The following is a 16,389-nucleotide window of genomic DNA, read 5'->3' on the forward strand; positions in this document are numbered from 1 at the left end:
CGAATGATTGGCGCAGGCAGCTCAGCCAATCCTAGCTCGTCAAACGGGAAGCGCTTGACCAATGAGGGGTGACGGCCGCGGCGAGGAATTGGAGGGGCGGAGCATAAGGTTGACGAGCACAAAAATCAGCTAGTGACGGCCTGAGACATCCTCCCTGCAGCCAATACAGTGAGGCTGTGGGCGGGCCTCCGAGTGTTTGTGTTGTGGTTTTGGGGGAGGGAGGCGGAGGGGAAAGTTTGTTTATTTTGTTTTTAGTTTCTGGGGTCCCCGTGTTTCTGGGAGGTGAAGCGGGCGGGACTGACCCCAGCTCTCCGTAGTCCCCTTTACTACGTCGCCTCCACAACCTGCGGAGAAGCGGGGACCGCGCTCATCGCAGCGCATCGCCTCACAGCGGAACGCCGCGCACTCGGAACCCGCACGGCTCGGCGGTGAGTGAGGACCGACGGCCACTGCTGCTCTTCCCCTCCCCCGCACACCGCAAGTCAGAACTGGGTGGCTGGGTGGGCGAGAACGCTCGCGGGAGCGCGCGGCGCGGGCCGGCCTGTCAAGCTGAGGCGCAGACTGTGCTAGTCCTCGCGAGTGAGCGAGCGCGGCGGGGAGAGGGCCGGGAGGGGCGTGAGCGCGCGCGGGGCCCGGCGGGGGCAGGGGCGTTGAGCGCGTGCTCCGTGGGGGCGGGAGTCTGGTGGGTTTGACTTCGGGGCGGGGAGGAACGCGGGCGACGTGCGGTCCTCGGAGAAGGGGCGCCCCGAATAGCAGGGCCGGGACGGACGGGCGGGCGCGCGCGGCTGTGGGCGTCACGCGCCGGCAGGTGTGAGCTGGGGGAGGGCTTCCGGGTGGGCTGGTCGAGTCGGGTTCGCTTCCCTTCGCGGGGGTTGGGGGGTGTCTCTGGGCAGGGAGGGGTCCCCTTCGCCTCAGAGAGTCGAGGCCCGCGGAGGTTCGTGTCCGAGGGACGTGTCAGGCCTCGGAGCCTCCCGGTCCCTGTCTGTGTGCAGGACCTGCGTGACGGAGTGAATGTGTCCTGCTTAACCCGGGCCGGGAGTCCCACCCCTTCACCCCTCATCTCAGAGCCCTGCGTATGTGGCCATTTTCGACGGGCGATTCAGACTTTCCACGAGTAAACAAGGGGAATAACATTGGATCATTGGACGAAACAACCCGAGGAGTGTTTTCTGCCTGCCTCTGGTTCAGTGCCCTTTAGTTTCAAGCCAGCGGGGTCATTAGGCGTCCACAGTGGGCTGCGGACACACTCTAGTGTCTGTAGACACCCAGTAATGGGAGCCGCGGTGAGGCGCGTTAAGAACCAGCCCGTCCTCAGGTCTTTGGACACAGGGTACCAGTCTGGGTCTTTTAAGACTCCTTGCTTTCTCATGTATGTTTTGGCTATTTTATTGCATTTTAGCATCTGTGTTAGAGATGGAGCGATTAGGCGAATTTCAAGTTTGTATTTGTATTACAATACAAGCAAAATTATACAACAAAATTTGTCAGAGATGTTTCTCCATAGTGAATAAAACGTCATTAGTTGCGCTGCGCCCCCCCCTCCCCGCCAGCAGTTAATCATACAGAAATAAGGTGTACGTCTTAGTATTAACGATAGAGACTCTTTCATCGATGTAGAGAATTTCAGTAGGATGATAGTTTCCTGTTGATTTGGAGAAGCATCCGTGATCTTGGCTTTGAAACTATACTTATTTTTTCGGTAGAGTTATACAAATGCCTCTTAAAAAGCAGAACTTTTAGTACACTGCCTTGCACTGACACAGTGTGTAGTAATTCTGTAGGTAGGTGGTGGGAGGGCTGTGAGTGTAGTAGGTTCCTTCGCTAGGGCAAGTATTGAGAACACAGATCAGACTGGCTTGTCCCACTGGGGACGCCTTTACATTTCCTTAGTTCTCTAACGATTTTAAGAGCTTGTCCCACACATTATTTGAGCAGAATAGTTTGTGGTAGGGCTTAAGGAGAAGAAATTCTTGAGAGCTACTTTTCTAAGGTAGCGGATAAATGTCATGCCCTTGAAACAAAATAATATTTTTTCTCTTTCAAAAGGAAGCACTTAAAATTTTTTGAAGTCAGAAAAATACCATTTGTTTAAATAGTAGTGATACATTTATCGCATGCTTCCCATATTTTTTTCCTAATCACCTCAACCCCAGCCTGTGGGGTAGGTATCATTACTGTTTTATGGATGAGAAAAAGAGCCTCCAAGAGCCACATAGCTAGGAAGTTCAGGGGCATAGATTTAGCCTCAAGTCTGTCTGGTTTCAAAGCCTGCATTTGTTCCATTTTGCCCCCTAAATTATCCAGGGGAAAATACGTGGGAAGGGCACTGAAAAGTAGAGAGGAATAAAGGGAAATACTGCTGATGATTAGGTTGCCCATACCTAATTTAAGAACTTAATGTTAAACTCATTCTTAGCCTTTAAAAAAACTAAGAAAATCTGTACCAAAGTACATCCATACATTGTTTTTATTTCCTCCCTGTTTAATTTTTATAAAGGGAAATAGAATGCATTTAATTTAGAGGTCAAGACTTTCAGAGCCCTTTGTGCAGATCTCCGCTACACTACGTTGCTGTTGTGCTTAATCCTGTGTGTTCCCCAGGGACCAGGAACTTTGGCATCTAGCACAGTGCTTTGCACATAGTAGGGACACAGTAAGTGTAAGTTGACTACGGAGCAGAGTTAAAAATGTAATGACTTCAGGATCTTTTTAGCAGTTTCAGTTTAATGGGACAAGAAAAAAGTGAGTAGTTTATGTATAAAACGCATATTCTAGAAGAACACTTAAATGGAACAACTCTGGTCTTGGAAGTTTGGCTCTGCCAGTTCGCTAAATCTCCCAGTTCTGCTTATCTGTTGGAGCTGCTGTACCATCCTGTTCTTCCTTTCACCTCAAGTTCTAAAAGAGGAGGCTAAAATGACTGCTTCCTTTTACTACTCAGTCATTCTTAAACCTTTGCAGCCTGGCTCCCAGCCTCACTACTCATTGAGGCTTTTCCCAAAGTTACCAATTAGTTAATAGTTAAATTTCCTAGAGCATCTTTTTTTGTTTTGACTTTAAATTTTTTAATTTTAAATTTAAAAATAGCATATAGCAGCATTGACTTTTAGTGTGTATATAGTTCTATGAATGTTAGCACATGTATAGACTCATGTAAGCACCTTGACAATCAGGCCACCGGACAGTTACATCACCCTCCCACCCCCTGCAAAATCCCCTCATGCTATATCCCTTTTGATACACTTTTCTCCTGATCTGTGTTCCAGAAATAACACTGAGGATCAGGCTAGGGCTCCTTTTGTTGTTCTCATTTTATTTTTCTCTTTTTCTATTCCTTGAAAGTATTATTTACTTTGGTACTTAAAATATCTATCACCTTTCTATCTACTAACCTGCATATCCATGCCTGATCTCTCTTCCATAATCCAAATAACATCCCTGCTTACCTGCTGAAATTCTTCACTACTTCACTGTTTCAAGTTATGCCTAACTTTGCCTCCCAAACCAGCTCTTCTATCTGATTTTTCTGGGATGCCATCCTTCTCCCAAACTCACAACCCTGCAATACTTGGAGGGCCTTATAATAAACTCTGTTATCCCAGACCTGATATCCTGCTACTCAGCTACAAATACTGGCTTCTGCCCCTTTGCTGCCAAGCTGGCTCAGGTTCATTAGGCTGAGTGGAGCATAGGAAGTTGGAGCACTTAGAACCCCATCAGGATCTGACCACTTCCCTGGTCAACACCCCTCATCGCTTCCCAATGTTCTCAGGTCATTTCGGATTTTATATTTCATCTTATGAGGCTCTGCAAGATCTAGCCTCCAGCTGTCTCCAGCCTTCTCATTTCTTTTGCCACCCACCCTGCTTTCTGACCTTCTAACTCTAATCAGTCTTTTAATTCCTTGAGTTACCAAGCCTTTTCCAGCCTCAAGGTTATTGTACCTACCACTCTCCTGGCTTGGGCTATTCTTCCCCTGCTTCCTACCTGACTTCAGAGTTCAGATTAAATTGTCACTTCCTCAGAGAGGCTTTCCTTTGTGACTTTGTCCCACCACCTCCACCCCCCCTCATTTAGATCTTTCAGAGCTCTGGTTCTTTTTTCATCCCTCTCATCAGTGTGATTCAGGACTACGCCTGTTTTGTTTCCCGTGTCTCCAGAGCCTAGCCAAGACTCATGCATACAGCAAACTCCCGGTAAATATTTGTTGGCTGTGTTGTGAGTTTGGGATTTTGATTTTATAATTTATTGCTATCTTGTAGTTTCTGGTAGCCTTGTTTTCTCCTACCTTCTCCAGGACTTGATCCCCCTGTTGGAGGTCTTGCTGCAAAGAGGTAGAGCAGAAATTGCTGAAGAGGATCCTGATCCTGTTCTCCCTCTGCAGTGTGCGTCTGCCTGGGAGCCCTTACCAGTGAGCCAGACTAGATCTAACCTAATCTGTTGGCTGAAGTTGCCAAGTCTGCTGAGCAGTGCACCTTGGTTGTCCAGGCTGGGGTCAGCTTTTGCAGCTGTTCGTCTTCTCTCACCTTGCCCTGCTCTTGATTTCTTCCTCCTCACTCTACCCAGTGCGAACTTCTAAACGCAGGGTGCACTTTCCAGCCGAGCCTGCTAACTACCCTTTGACATTTACTACTTTTTGACATTGACAACTACCTCTAGTGTCTTGACCCTACAGATTGCCCCCACACTAATCTTCCTGAACCAGTGCTCTGGTTATGTGTCCTGCCCCCTCTCCAAATCTACCCCAGGTATTTAAGTTTGAAAACCTTCAGTGGCGTTTCATCTCCCAGAGTTTCAACTCTTTAGCTTGTTATTTAAAGCTCTCCAGACTAGAACTGTCCAGTAGAAATAGAATGCAAGCCACAAATATGAGCCACATAGGTCATTTTAACTTCTCTAGTAGCAACATTAAAAAATGTAGAAAGGACAAAATTGAACATTTATAACATTTTATTTATTTCAATATGCCTAAAATATTATGTAAACATGTAATCAGTTTTAAAAAATTGAGATGCGTTACTTTTTTTTTTCATGTTAAGTCTTTGAGATCTGGATTTTCCACTGAACACATCCCAATTCAGACTAACCACATGTCAGGTTCTGAGTAGCTGCATGTGGCTAACGGCTGCCGTGTTGGACAGCACACTTCTAAACCATATCCTCAACATAGTTGAAGGGCTCTACCTGGGTATTTCTAGCCACTAGCCTTTTGATAACTGTATTCTCCTTGCCTAGAACCAACTCTTTTACCAAATATGCTAACTTTCCTGGATGAGAAACCCAGGGGATTCTGAGACTACCCCTAAATGTTAGTTCTCAACATCTCCTCTGAAGCCTTTTAATATTAATTTTTGTGTTACTTTTTCATATGTCAATAACTTACAATATTTATTAGTTTGTTTTATAATCAGGGGTAATATTAAAATATTTAACAACTGATAAGGCATGGACACTGACCAATAGGAATAGGTGGCTGATGAAATAGAACCTGTGGCATCCGTACACAGCTTCCACGTTCTCCTCTGTATGTACCTGCTGAGTTACAGCTCCGATTGTCTTGGGGTGTGTCTTATCAGCTTCCCTGCAAGAGACTGTGAGTTCCTTGAAGGCAGCCTTTTGACTTACTCACATGTGCATCCCTAAGACAGCTCCTGTCCTGGCCTGTAGTAGGCAATTTATAAATATTTTAAATAAACAAACAAATGCTACCTTGCATTTTGTTTAATGTGCTATGCTTTATCTTTCCAGTTAGAAACTATAAGTCCTTTCAGGACAGAGATCATGTATTACGAAGGAGTATGTGGTATGTTCTCTTGATTGTTTTCATAGGAACATTTCTTCTGAATGAAGATTTGCTTTTAAAAACTATGTTTGGATATTGTTATGGATTTTCAGACTGGGTCAAACATGAGGTTTGGCTTTAATGAGACTGTGTGTGTTGTGTGTGTGGTTTGTAAACTGGTTCTGAAAGCAGCTTCATAAGAAGAGCTCCTTGGAATTAATGCATACTCTTCCAGAGTTAGGGGCGCAGTTGCTTACTTGAAAGGCCCTGAACTAGGAAATTAAAAGTCATGGGTTGGTTTGTATTACAGATATTTGCTCAAGTACCTACTATGTTTCAAGCACAGGAATGACTGAAAATTCATCTACTCTAATAATATGAAAAAAAATGCCCCTTTAACACAGAGGTGAAATGATTAATTCTTCTTAGGGAGATTTAATTCCTTTCTACACCCTAATACTTTACTCATTACTACTATGGACCATACTATATCATGTTTCAAGATGTGTCTCTTTTACTAGATTGTGAGTTTCTTAAGAGCAAGACTGTTGCATTCATCTCTGCACCGCATCCCCAAGCCCATGCTGTACTATGCCTACCATATTGTAGGCACTCAAATGTTTGAATAAATAATCTCAGATAAATTACCTAGCTTTGCAGAACCTGTTTTTTCTTTTGTAAGTAGAAAATTCTCTGCCTCAGAATTGTTGAAACTATGGCAAGAGTAATCTTTTAAAACTACGTATCTGTTCTATATGTTATACCTCAAATATAACATTTACTTAAAAAACAAGTATAAATCTGATCATATTTTTCCCTACTTTAAACAGTTAATGAGTCCTCAAAACTCTGTATCCCCTCTCTGAAATAAAAGCTTAATGAAAATACCATGTTTTTTGGACTATAAGATGCACCCCCCAAATTTGGGAGGAAAATGGGAGTGCATCTTATACTCCAAATGTAGCTTACCTGGCTTGCTACAAGATTTCTGCTTTAAAGGATGTTATTAAATATTTTACCACAATTTTTGCTTCAAAATTTGTTTTCCTATTTTCCTCCTCTAAAACCTAGTTGTGTCTTCTGGTCTGAAAAATACAGTAACTACCTGGTCTGTCTCGTTCTCTGACTGTCTGGTAAAGACTCTGCCTTCCTTCCTGCCGCTCTCCCCTTTGCTGCCTGTACTTTTGCCGTGCCGACCCTCTTCTGGCTCTGCATATTCCTCCCCACTCAAGGTCTCTTCCTTGCTCTTGCTATTCCCGTGGCCTACAAGGCCCTCACTCTGACCTTAGTTAATGTCTCTGCAGTCCTCAGAGCTCAGTTTATATGTCACTTCTTCAGTGATTTCCTAATCACCACAAGCCCAGACCAGGAGATGTGCTCCTTTTAAACACGCAGATCACTTAATACAATCGTAATTAAATATTTGTCTATTGTTTCCCTGCTAGAACATAGCTACATGAATAAAACTGCCTTGTCTGTTTTGTTCATGTTTATAACACCAGTATTTAGCACTATATGTTACACATAGTAGGCCCTCAATAAATATTTTCAGTTGAAGTTAGGAAAGAGAACTAAAAATAGAATTTAAAAAAATCTTTAGTCATTCTAATGGTTTAAATAAATTAAATACATGTCTCCAGGTTATATTTTTCTTTAGTTTCTACTAAACTACTAATAGGCAAACATTATTAGGTAAACATTTTAAGATTACAGAAAGAATATTGTAATGAAAAATCTTAGTTTGAAAATTTTATTTAGTCACTGAAAACTTATTAATGAGTATCCTTTTTTTTTTTTTTTAAGATTTTCTTTATTTGTTTTTAAAAAGAGGTGAAGAGAAGGAGAATGAGAGGGAGAGGATTATCAGTGTGTGGTTGCCTCTCATGTGCCCTGTACCAGGGACCTGGCCTGCAACCCAGGCATGTGCCCTGACTGGGAATCGAACTGGCGACCCCTTGGTTTGAAGCCCGCACTCAGTACACTGAGCTACACCAGCCAGGGCATGAGTATCCTTTTAATCTTCATCAGCAGAAATGATCAGGATGGTTATTTCTTTTCAAATCATTTCATGTGCTAGGACTCATGACTACAGTTTCACTGAATGTTTGAGGAGTACCGTGTGCGAAGTTTGTGTTAGAAGCTAGGACTACAAGGATGGGATGCGAAGAGTTTGCTCCCAAGGAGTGCACAGCCGAGTGGGAGCGGTGGACATGGACCCAGATGAGTGCCATTTGGTGTGTTAAGTGCTACGATAGGCAGTACAAGGGATGGGGCTGGGGTGAAAAAGAAAGTCATCAACACAACTGAGGTCAAGAAAGCCTTTCCAGGCAACACTCCCCTTAAAGTCCTGAAGGAAAAGGATATTACAGGCAGAGGGAACAGCCTGTACAGGAAGGAGCATATTTAAGGCAGTATGTGGAGAAAGATCACTAGCACAGTGGTATACTTTATAAAGCTGGTGTTGGGGTACAGGGCCAACAGCTGTCTTAGGCTAACCGTGCAATGTCACACTCAGACTCATGGTTTATACTGCATTTTAGAACTGGAAATGACCTTAGAAATAATAGTGTGAATCCATATATTTGAATTCACAAATGCATTATGAAGTACTATTCAAAGAAGATAATCATAAATTAGAATGATGCTTGTCACTTCTAGTTAATAGGCTTGCTTGAGTATAGATAGTACTTATAACCATGCAGATGATTTCAGGTGGAGTTTTAGAAAGTGGTGACTCATTTAAGCTTATCTGTAGGAGGTGAGAGTAGAGGAAGTGACCTCTTGATCACCTGAGGCAAGTGCTGATCCATCACACAAAGGCCAGATACTGAACCAGTGAAAGGAATGAAATCAGAAAGGAGTGCCCAGAAGTGTCTCTGGATACAGGTACCGGGAAAGACGATTTCCACTGCTTAAAAAATCTTTACGTATTTAATAACTCTCCAAGTGGTTCACTGAACTAGCATTAGTTTAATTTGACTCTCAACCAGAGGCTCATTGAATGGAAATCTAGCTCATTTTCCTTCATTTTACTTATCTTTAGTTCAATAACTTTTTGCTTTCATGTCCTCTTCCATCTCTCTTTTTCGGCTGTTACTCTTAGTGTCTCCTTTACTCCGGTCCACCCCATCTTTTGCCATCTTTCATTCTATTATCACTAAGTTGTTTTTAAGTACAATTGTGGAATGTCTGTACTTGATGGCTAACCAGTGATTCTCAGCTTTGCACATTAGGAGCTTGATATTTTTCACAGTAAGAGGTGATTAAGCTCTGGTAGTGCTGATCACACTCAGAACATGCTAATTGACCTATTGTTTTGTCAATTGCTACAAATTGTCTATGTTCATTTATTGACCTAGATTGTTAGGAGCTAAGGAGATAGGGGATGGTAGGGAGAGTGATAGCAGTGTGTAGTTTATTTCAGGATGTTTGGAAAAGAAAGGAAGGAGAAAATAGAAGCAGGGCAAGGTTGAGAAGGCAATATCTTAAGGTATAATAGAAAATTTGTTTAAAGGTATATAAGAAGGACACAGGAGAGAAAGAAAATTAAAGCTTCTTGAATGGAGAAGGTAGCAAGTAAGATGGGGCAAGGCCACCAAATTCCTCTCCAGGACATAGGTGGAGTGGTAATTGCTAGAAGTTCCTTATAGTTGCTCAACTAGAAAAGAGAGATGTCAGGGGTTCTCTCTTGGATACCTTGATCTCAAAACAAGTTTATAGTACTTTGTTTTTTTTTTCTGTGGCACCCAGCAGAATCTCTTTACATAGTAGATGTAAAGTCTAAGAGATAAATTTACAGGACTAAAAGAAGGTATTGATTATAACTTTAAAATTGTTTCAGTTACCAGATCATACCATCTGTGGTTTAAGAAAAATGAACATATTTATGAATCCTATATTTTGTGGGTAGTAGTACAGTTACATTGTATTCTTTTCCCAGAAGTGTTTTAATTGATTAAATGTATGCATTTAAAATACACCACAATTTTTATAATGCTGTTTTGGCATGTCTTAATTTAAGAACATACTAAGTACTTCAAAACGTGGAAGTGGCCCAGGCTTCCTAACCTAGGCCCAGGTCAGTATATCAAGACGAGTATCTTGAGCATCTGCCTGGTTCTGAAGTGGAGGAAGGAAACACAAAGTAACGAGCGAAGCTGGGGCCCTCCAAGGAGCTGTATGTTTTTCTTTCTGTGAAAATCTTGCTGATGGTGTATCATGCTCAGTAATTTCCTTTTTATGAGGAGCTATTTTATCTAGATGTATATTTCTATGGGACTTCTAAGTATAGACTCTCTCCACTTAGATGTACCGTGAACAACAGATTTTAAAACAAATCTTTCACCAACTACTCAACCTTCTTTTCATTGTAACAGTTTTATATTTTTAAATATACCAAAGTGTTTAAAATTTGTGATGTTTTTATTTGCAGTTTGGCTCTTTATTCCCTTAAACAAAAGGGCACCCTAATTACTGATTTCCACTTAAACCGTGCAGGTGGGTCTGTGGGTTGGTATAACGAGAGGAGATCTATCTGTGCCCCCACAGTCCCAATATATGGCTGAAACATGGGCCCAGAGGGTCAAAACAGTTATTTTTAAAACTCCAAGAGAATTAGTGAAAAGACTCTTTGTAGTAACAACAACAACAAACAAAATAGAGAATGAAAATGCAAAAGACATCACATTTCAAGCCAGTAAGGGCTAGTTTGAAAACTTTAAAAAGGGGACCCTGTGCCCCCCACACAGCTTGTGAGTTGGCCCTAGCACATTGTGACACCACCCTATGTTTCCTGAACCTGACAGCCAGAGCTCACACCAATGCCCTGGGTTTGCTTTTGAAGTGAATGCTCTCTAGACTTTTATTTACTGTACTTAAAAATGTATGTTTACTATCCTTATTTCTTGTTTTCCTTTAACCTCCTGTGTTTTAGATCTTGGTTTTACCATTCAAGGTGCTTTTCAGAAAGGTAACTGGAGGCTGGAGAGGGGCGGGCCCCTACTTCACACTCCCTTGATGAGTTAGTTGTTGAGTCTTGGGTCCCATTGTTGGTAACCCATTCTCCCAATGCCTGAATCTTGAAATCCTGAAACACAGACCCTTGAAACATTGCCAAATCCTTTAACTCTTTTCTCTGCGGTTTTGGACTTTGAACCTCTCATTTTTTGTTTCCATCCTGATTCTAAGTCATCCTCAGACTATGTCTGGATTATTAAAATAGCTTCCTGTCAGTTGTCCTGTTGCCAGTTTCTCCCCAGAAAACCTTTCCTACATCCTGTTTTCTTTTCCCTTCTTTATCAGTCTGTGGCTTCTTATTCTCTGAAATCCAAGCACCTGTGTCTGAGCTACGCTCCTGGACTGTTTCCATCTATCAACTATCATTCTCTAGTTTTGAGTCTTTGCCTTCCGTATGATCTTCTCTATTTTCCATATGATTTTCTCCTTTCTTCCCCCGACCCATACATTATAAAGGCTATGCCTTACATAAAGTATCCTGTTTCTGGCTTCCAAACCATTTTCTTTCTCACTCTCAAAAAGCCTTCTCTAAACTTTTTTTTTTCCTGGAAGCCTTTCTTTATTTGAGACCTCTTCAATTGAGTACAGTTGTTTTTATTGATATGTTTGTGACTCTGATAAACTAAATAAAAATAAATTTTCTAATTTCCTCCATTCTGGTGGCATTTTTGTAGGGTTTTGGTTTGTTTTTTTTTTTTTTTACATACATAATTATATCATTACAAAGAAAGACAATTTTACTTTCTTACCTTGGCATTCTAATTGTTGTCTTATTGTACTGGCTAGGACCTCGAGGACCATGGAAATGTATGAATGGAAGTGTATGAATGGGCATCCTTGCTTTTCCCCCAGACTTCAGGGGAAAGCATTGTACCATTGTGATGTTAGCTGTATTTTTCTTCATTACCCAGCTAGTACTCAGCTGAATACTCAAAGGATCCCCTGCAGATCTCTTTCTCTGTGCAGCTCTTTTTTCTCCAGTACTGTACACTGTACACTGCAAATTCTAGCTGTCTTGGCCTTCCCAGAATCTCAGCTCCATCTTCTCAACTAAGGGAGGTCTCTGAGTTCCACCTGGGTTCCCCCTTCCTGTGCTGTGGTCTGGAAACTGCCGAGGCAGCAAACTCGGGCAGGTGTGTGGCTCACCTTGTTCACCATCTCTCAGGGATCACTGTCCTTTCTTGCCTGATGTCCATGTTTTGAAAATATATTCTGTCCATACTTTTAGTTGTTTCAGGTGCAGGGTAAGCCTGGTCCCTGTTACTCCATCTTTTCTGTAAGTGGAAGTCCTGCCTTTTCTTAAAACATCTAAGGAATTACTTAGGAGTTGCTTCCAGAGTATGAGATATTATTGAATATTTGGAATTTCTGTAGAGGAAAATCTTCATTCTTTCAGGATGGATTTGATTTGGGCAACCAGAAATCATTTTTCAGGTCTGGATAAATGATTTGTCTGGGTAATACTGTTTGGGGTCCAAAATGAGTCTTCAAAGTTATGGGGCACATTTCTCTGTATGATTTGATTTGTAAAGTAGTTTGGAAGCAAAATAGGAGTTGCCAAATATTTTCAGTGGTGGCAGCCTACTTAAGAAAAACATAAAACTTTTTAGGGGTGCTTATTGGAAAAATAACTTATTTGAATGTTTCTGTGTATTGGTATATATTTAGTATCATTTCATATTCACAATTTGCATTTCTTCTTAGTAAGCTTTCTTAAACTGTTTTTATGTGATTCTCTCTAGTTGATGTTTGGGTATTTCTGTATATTTCTTCACTACACTGCACTCTTAACTGTGGAAGTTCCTCTCATGATAAACAACTAATTTCTATGTAAAGAAACTAAGATCACTCTGTCAAAATACACTGCATGATAAAGGATGTAAAATTGGTTTTTGATACCTAGACAGCATTATTAATGCCTTCATGATTTAAATTAAAAGTTTTTCATGTAAAATGCTGAATTCCAGTAGCATGAGTACATACTTTACCCACAGTCTTTTGTTTCTTAGCACTTGAATGTCCCATTAGTCCCACTCTCATGCCCCATAGGAAACAAGGACTTTTAAAAAATATTTTTAATAGATTCAATTCTTAGATTTTTAGCTTTCAACTTTGATTTTCTTTAATTTTATATTTTTAGTTAATTGAATTCATAGTTTTATGGTTCTTTTATAATAAATCTTGTAAAGAGTTTGGATATTCTTTTACTTATGTGATACCTTCTTGGCTTGCTCTTTATCTTTGATGTCTTTCATACCTTAGTACCTTTCTGTTGTTTTCTTCTTCTTCCTTCGTCTTTGAGCCAAGATGGGGGGGGGAGGATTTATTTGTCTTTCCAGGCCTTGATTTTCCTCAGAACTCCAGCTCCTCGCCCTCTAGCAGTCACATAGCCACCTGCTGTGTCGCCACATTGGCCTGGTCTTGAAGCAATGCACGCAAGAAGTTTGCCTGCTGGAACTGCTCCTTGAGAAGACTGCTGACTGTGGCGTTCTTTTTCCTTTCATCATATTTCTTCTGAATTTTCTTTGAACTTTTTTTTTTGTTTAAAATCTCTTCCTTCTCAGGAGTCAGCTTGGCCCCCATCTTGCAGCCCAGGGGCAGTGCATAGTGGGACTCATACCACTGTCAGTATGGTGTGATGTCAGCGAGCATGATGCAGTTCTTTCCTGGGGTCTTGGTGCAGATCAGTTTGTTGTTGCATGCATTGTCGACATCAGTAATCCTCATTTTGCGTGTACAACACTCAGAACCCCAGGAGAAGTTGCCCATGTCCAGACTTACTGCATGGTACTTCTTATTACCTCCCTGCACACAGACTTTGTGTATTCGGGGGGCAGGGGGGTGGCCATCTTAGTGTTGGTAGCAGACGTCCCAACTCATCTTTTTGCATCTTGTGATGGGGCTTTCTCTTGCCCCCTGGTCTTGTGGTGCTTGTGTCAGTTGTCCTGAGAGATGCCCATGGCTCAGCACTGGCTGGAAAGAGTAAACTCAAAGAGTCATGGTCCCTGGGTTGTTTTTTTTTTTTTTTTTTTTTAATCTACTTGTTCCGGTTCCATTTTAAGTAAAAGGAAGAGCAGAGTGGGACATTTTTCTTTTCTTTTTTAAAAATTAATTAAATACTTTTGAATTTTACTGTGTTCAAGTACAGTTTTCTGCCTTTTCAACCCCACCCCTCCCCACCACCCCAACCATCCCCACCTCCCTCCCCTGTTTCCATCCCCCCTTGTTTTTGTCCATTATAGTTGTTCCTGTAAATCCTTCACCCCTTTCCCCCCATTATCCCCTCCCCTTTCCCCTCTGGTTACTGTCAGTTTGTTCTTAATTTCAATGTCTTTGGTTATATTTTGCTTGCTTGTTTGTTTTGCTGATTAGGTTCCACTTATAGGTGAGATTGTATGTTATTTGTTTTTCACCACCTGGCTTATTTCACCTAGCATAATGCTCTCCAGTTCCATCCATGCCGTCGCAAAGAGTAGGAGCTCCTTCTTTCTTTCTGCTGCATAGAATTCCATTGTGTAAATGTACCATAGTTTTTTGATCCATTCATTTACTGATGGGCACTTAGGTTGCTTCCAGCACTTAGCCATTGTAAATTGTGCTGCTATGAACATTGGGGTGCATAGGTTCTTACGGATTGGTGTCTGAGGGTTCTTAGGATATAATCCTAGCAGTGGAAAATTTTTCTTTTAAATCCAGATTTACTCTGAAGTTCTAAATTTTTGTTTTTAATTAAGTTAGGATTCCATATTATCAGTGATGTTTTTATATATACTATTTCTAGCGCTGCATATTTTTCTCAGATATTTAAAACCATAATTTAATAAATAATACTTGTAAAAATAGCATTATCCTTTGTTTCCAGGATATAGCAACAACCAGTTTTGCTACTAATGTTGCTTTAAGGAGTGTTTGAGTTATTTTTCGGTTTTAGTTTCTTTGAGCTTTCTTTAGACAAATAATTTAGGGTTCTTCTCTACCCCACACATTTATTAAAAGAAGGTTTCACTGCTTTCAGTTGTGAAATGAGGTTCCTCTTTGATTGCTTTATTTCTAGCATTCGTTAGTTTTGTGTGTGAGAGTGGGGGAGGAGGTCAGCATTGGTGTACAGTAAAAATAATAAAAAAATTAACCAATTTTATTTTATGTAAATATAAGGACTTAAAATATAGTACTTTATGTTTATTAAAATGTTCATTCTGTCCCTATTTTTCATGAAAAATCTTCTAAATTACTCTTCATTGTAATTAATTATAGGTTCTTAGTAGTCTCATCTTAGTTCTTGCTTTAATCTGGCTTTACAATTGTCTTTCTATAAAGAAAGAAACAAAGGTCTATAATAAAGACCTTTGAGTTTTGCAAGCTTTGTTATCATTTGTCATTTAGTCATATATTATAATAGAATTGATACATCACTGGGCTAAAATATATAATTTTTCTTGTACATGTTCCATTTCTTGACTTTTATTTTGTGTTATATTCCTTGATAACTACTTAGATTCTATGGATTCTTTTTTATTTTAATTATTTTAATGATTTAAATTGGTGCTTGTTAGGTATTTAAATCTACGTTCCTCTTTAATACATTGAGAAAATCTCATGCCCTTTTTTTAAACATAAAAAAGAAAAACCAAAGCATATTGACAAGGTGTGCTTTTTTAACTTTACTATCTTTATCCCATTCAGCTACCACCCTCTTGCCAAAGGTCAATTGTAACCTTGCTTCCAGAGAGAGGTTGACTTAAAATAATGTTGAAATGGTGTTGAAAAATAATGTTGAAATTGCTAAGAATACGATATTCTTAGCAATACAGTTATAGATTTACAGATATTCAAAGTAGAATATTTTAATAGTGATAAATTTTTAAAAGAAATTAATTAGTTCAAATTAATTTGAGATTTTTTTAAGAAAAAAGTTAAATATTTCAATGGAGGATGACATTTTAATAAAAACCCATTTTTAGGTTCTTAATCTCTTACTGGAAAGCTAGTGGGATGCATTTAACACATATTATATAGTGTCCCTGCAAAATCAGGAGCAGCACTTCATAGTCAAATACATTTATATTTCACCAGACAAAGCAAGGACTATTCTTACTTTAGTAGGTAGACTATAAATAGTCTCATGTCAATTCAGGTCCAATTTTGCTGCCAATTTTCAGATCAAGTTGTGCCACAAAATGAATTAGAGAAAACTTTTGGTTTTCAGAAGTTTTTGGGTTTTGGAACTGTGGGTAAAGGATTATGGACCTGTATTTACTTTTTTAGCTCTAATGTTTGGTTACTTTTGTTGCCTTCAGACAATGAAACCTGCTTTCCTTTTTTTCTTCTACAGGATATGAGATTAAATCTGTTCTCTACAGGCCAGTTAATAGAAATTAGGACACCTCTTCACAAAGCTTGATACCTTAGGCAGCTGTCACTGTCACGTGACACTTCTCAATTCACTGGCTTTAAGTTATTTTGTAGTTCCCTTCTCCATTCTTCTTTCAGAAGTGCTTTGGTAATAAGTAGCAAGGAAAAGAGATTTCAAATATGCAGTACTTCACATAGTACTGTATTTTTTCAGACTATAAGATGCAGTTTCCCCCCCC

General features: G+C 40.3%; 1 protein-coding gene across 2 annotated transcripts in view; it reads left to right on the plus strand.

The window, feature by feature from the left end:
- The first annotated feature begins 200 nt into the window (after window positions 1-200).
- TNRC6B (trinucleotide repeat containing adaptor 6B) overlaps window positions 201-16,389 on the plus strand; it is a 235,796-nt gene continuing 219,607 nt past the window's right edge. For both annotated transcript variants that reach the window (XM_053919604.1, XM_053919603.1), the window contains exon 1: window positions 201-428. The gene's annotated coding sequence lies outside the window, so the exon portion shown is untranslated. The remainder of the gene's footprint in view (window positions 429-16,389) is intronic.

Source organism: Desmodus rotundus, chromosome 3 (genome assembly GCF_022682495.2).
Source record: "Desmodus rotundus isolate HL8 chromosome 3, HLdesRot8A.1, whole genome shotgun sequence".
NCBI lineage: Eukaryota > Metazoa > Chordata > Mammalia > Chiroptera > Phyllostomidae > Desmodus > Desmodus rotundus.